This window comes from Alexandromys fortis, unplaced genomic scaffold, assembly GCF_014885135.2.
Source record: "Alexandromys fortis isolate MF-2015 unplaced genomic scaffold, M_Fortis_MF-2015_v1.1 scaffold_17, whole genome shotgun sequence".
Taxonomy (NCBI): domain Eukaryota; kingdom Metazoa; phylum Chordata; class Mammalia; order Rodentia; family Cricetidae; genus Alexandromys; species Alexandromys fortis.
The window spans coordinates 3,146,922-3,150,685 of record NW_026067896.1 but is presented as its reverse complement, the minus strand read 5'-3'; positions in this window follow the sequence as shown (position 1 = coordinate 3,150,685).

Genomic DNA, 3,764 nt, shown 5'->3' with positions numbered 1-3,764 from the left:
GGCCTGTGCTGCAGTGGGGTGGGGGGGCAGGCTTGTCTCAGACTCCACTATAGCGGGGGGGGGGGGGGGGAGGCATTTAGCCCACTCCTTTTGAGGGGTAGACACTTCCTGGTTTGCCAGGAGAGGCGGGAGTTCCGAAGCTCTGAGGCCAGTGGGCGCATGCGCACGCTCTCCGTGGCCAGGCGAGAAGTGCCTTACCTGCTCACAGTTAATTCTAGCCAAGCAGAGGCTCTTGCAATCCGGCCGGCAGGAAACAGACAAGCCAACCCAAAACGAACTGCCGTGGACTCCTGCTAGTAGCAAAATGGCTGCCGATACAGCAACTCAGCGGAGATGTTTTTTCATGGACCATTTACCCGAAATTCCAAAAGTCATGAGTGAAAAAAAGTTCAGAACAGTCTGCCCTGCAGTGATGGCACATGCCTTTATTCCTAGCTCTCAGGAGAAAGAGGCAGGTGGATCTCTGTGAATTCAAGGCCAGCCTGGTCTACAGAGTGAGTTCCAGTAGAGCTAGGGCTAAACAGAGAAACCCTATCTTGAAAAGCCAGACCAAGTAAAACAAACAAAAAGTCAAAGCTGTAACCGTGCTCAGCGGCTGAGCACGTCATGATCAGGACTCGGACACCCAACCCAGAAGCAAGCATGCCCACGACACGCGTTGCAGAGGACAGAGACCCCAGAACTTGCTCGTGATCTTATGTCTGGTAGGTGGCAGAGCTAAGGCCTGAACACAGATAGCTGGTTCGTTCATTCAGAAAGTAAACTGTTCCAAGGCAGGTGCAGGCCTTGGGTTATGAAAGAGGTTAAGTGAGAACCAAGTAGACCCTTCATAGAGTCTGATCGTTACCTCAGACCCCAAAACTGGACCTCTCCACCTTCCCTTGGGTGGCTTCCTACTTACATAAACACTCATGGATAAAGCCGCCACCCACTCACCAGAGACACGGCTGACCTACACCCTCGCCCTGGCTACACCCTCAGCAGCTGGGTCTCTACAGGCAGAGGATGGTGGGCATTTTCTAGGGCGATGTAGCTCGTTTACATCATAGTCCCGCTTTGTTTTATTTGTTAAGTTAGGGGAGTGGCCGACTAAAATCGCTTAGGCAGGGCTGGTGTGACTGCTGCTATTTGAGAAGGGTTAGAAGGTTGTGGCCTGTTGTGGAATAACCTTTTTGTACACTGTGAAGATGCGTCTTTACTAAGGCATCTGAGGCTTAGACTGAGAGCGAGACATAGAGGATGCTGGGAAGAAGAAGGGTGGAGTCGCTAGCTAGAGGAGAGGGAGACAGACAGGCAGGAGGACTGGTAAATGTCACGAGCCACTTGGCAGCACATAGATGAATAGAAATGGGTTAAGTTATTCGCGCCAGTGAGACGAGCAAAAGCTCCTGGCTGCCCTTTCGTCATTAATAAGTCTGTGAGTTGTGATTGTGAAGCTGGTTGGCGGGACAGAAGAATCTACCTACAGTGACCTTGTTGGAGTCCATGTGGCCTTACAAGAGGGAGGGTGTTAGGGGCTGGAGAGATGGCTCAGAGGTAAGAGCACTGACTGTTCTTCCAGAGGTCCCCAGTTCAATTCCCAGCAGCCACATGGTGACTCACAACCATCTGTAATGAGATCTGGTGCCCTCTTCTGGCCTGCAGCATACATGCAGGCAAAACACTGTATACATAATTAATAAATAAATCTTTTTTTTTAAAAAAAAAAAAAAGGAAGGTGTCACTGGGGTGCTTTGGTTTCAAAAGCTCATGCCAGGTCCAGTCCTTCCTGATCAGGGTGCAGCTCTCAGCTGCTTCTCCAGTACTAAGCCTATAAGCCGCCATATAAGCCATATAAGCCTTGATGATAATGGACTTCGCCTCTGAAACTGTAAGCAAGCCCCCACTTAAATGCTTTCCTTCATAAGAGCTGTGTGGCAGCCATGCTGTGGTGGTGCACGCCTTTAATTTCAGCACCAGGAGGCAGAGGCAGGCGGATCTCTGTGAGTTCGAGGGCAGCCTGGTCTACAAAGTGAGTTCCAGGACAGGCTCCAAAGCTACAGAAAAACTCTGTCTCAAAAAAAAAAAAAAAAAGTTACCATGGCCCTGGTGTCTCTTGGCAGCAGCAGCACAGTGACTTAGGCAGGTACTTCTTAGGAATCTTGAAATCTTGAGGAAAAGAAAATAATATTATGAAATAGTTTGTCCTTTTTATTCCCCCAAAGACAGCTATTGCCAATTCAAACAAACAAACAAACCCATTTTGTTCATTAAGTGGAAAAAAAAAAAACCTCCAAAGGTATTTTTTAAGATTAAAAATATTTTTTTATTCATGTGCATGTGTCTGTGTGACATATGAGTTTCAGTCCCCATAGAGGCCAGAAGAGGGTGTTGGATCCCTTGGAGCTGGAGATACAGATGGTTGTGAGCCGCCCAGCATGGTTGTTGGAAACCAAACTGACCTCCTCTGAGCAGCAAAAGCTCTTAACCACTGAACTACTTCTCCAGGCCCACAAACTTGTCTCTTCAGAGAATGTAAGCAGTAAAGAAGACACTCGGACCAAGCATCTGATGCAGAGTTGAAGGAAGAGGACATATGTTCTCTAAGATGGTGCTGAGGAGTGTCCACTACCCATCCTGCCCCGGGAAGAACTCTGGGGCTCCCATGCAAGAGTCTCTACACACTGTCTTCTAGATGCCAAGGTGCTTCTATCTGGAGCCAAGACTCGCTTAATAGTGGGGTTTATTGGGGGTGCCCACGTGCGTGGGACCCATAGGAAGTCCCTTCATAGCACAGTCCCCCTCTACGTGCTTCTGTTCCCCTTTTCTGTCTCTGCTCTGTATTTCTGTCTACAAATGGCTATCCAGTAGCCAAATCTACAAGTTTACTCAAGTTCTGCTTCTTCAGGATGTCTTGGCTGAATCCCTGAGAGATACACAGTCTAGCTCAAGTACGTACCTGGACCATGCCAAGATTACTAGTCTGTGGATGGGCTGCGCTTGAGAGCCCGGTTCTCATTGGGTCCAGGCCGACTCCATGCCAAGACTCTGAGCTTGTGGGTGGACTGACTGCACTTGAGAACCTGGTTCTCATGGATTCCATGCCGACTCCACGCCAAGACTCTGAGCCTGTGGATGGACCTGACTGAGCTTGAAAGCCCAGTTCTCATCGGGTCCAGACTCTGGCATCTGGTTTCTTGCCTATTTAGCAGAAGTATCGATTGGTCAAGAAAGAGTAGAAACTTCTACCTTTTTTTGTTTTGTTTTTTTTTTTTTAAATATTTATTTATTATCTCTACAGTATTCTGTCTGCATGTATGCTTGCAGGCCAGAAGAGGGCACCAGACCTCATTACAGATGGTTGTGAGCCACCATGTGGTTGCTGGGAATTGAACTCAGGACCTTTGGAAGAACAGGCAATGCTCTTAACCGCTGAGCCATCTCTCCAGCCCTTGTTTGTTGTTTTTGAGACGGGGTCTCACTTTGTAGTTCAGTTGTCCTGAAACTCACTATATGTAGATAGAGATTCTGCCTCCTAAGTGCTGAGATTAGAGACATGCGCCACTATGCCCAGCCTGACTTTTCGACATCTTAATGATAATACTAAAATATAGAATCCATTCTTAAACACCAAGCACAGCCTTTGAAATACATTTCCCACACCTTCTTATCCCAGTGTTTTGTTCTGTTTTATTAAGTCTTGTTTTCTGACAGGCTCTTGCTATGCCGCCTAGGCTGGCCTTGAACTCACAATCCTCTTACCTCCCCCTCACCAGTTCTGTGAT